Source organism: Bubalus bubalis, chromosome 6 (genome assembly GCF_019923935.1).
Source record: "Bubalus bubalis isolate 160015118507 breed Murrah chromosome 6, NDDB_SH_1, whole genome shotgun sequence".
Classification (NCBI taxonomy): Eukaryota; Metazoa; Chordata; class Mammalia; order Artiodactyla; family Bovidae; genus Bubalus; species Bubalus bubalis.
The window spans coordinates 40,001,880-40,002,236 of NC_059162.1; positions in this window are offsets into that span (position 1 = coordinate 40,001,880).

Here is a 357-nt window from a genome sequence, read left to right on the forward strand (position 1 = left end):
AGACCTGCAATACGGACTGATGACAACTTTTCGGAGACAAGTTCCTTAGATTGAAAGGGGAAGTTCCAGTGATGGGAAACCAAAGTGATTCAAATTTCAGGTAGCTGCTGATGATGTTTAAAACTAAAATTCCCCCGAGAGAGGTGTGAGGATTAAAATATGTTAAAGTACGACGGACTTCAGCCTCCTTTTCCGAGGAGGAAGTAACGCCAAGGGCAGAAGGACTTACTCCTGCGCATGTGCGAGCGGCGCGCCGGTCTGGGCGTGGCACCGGGACGGTCCCCAAAGATGCTTGTTAGGTTTCTAATCCTGGCAGATTTCCAAGTGCTTGTGATTGGCTGACAAATACAGGGTGTT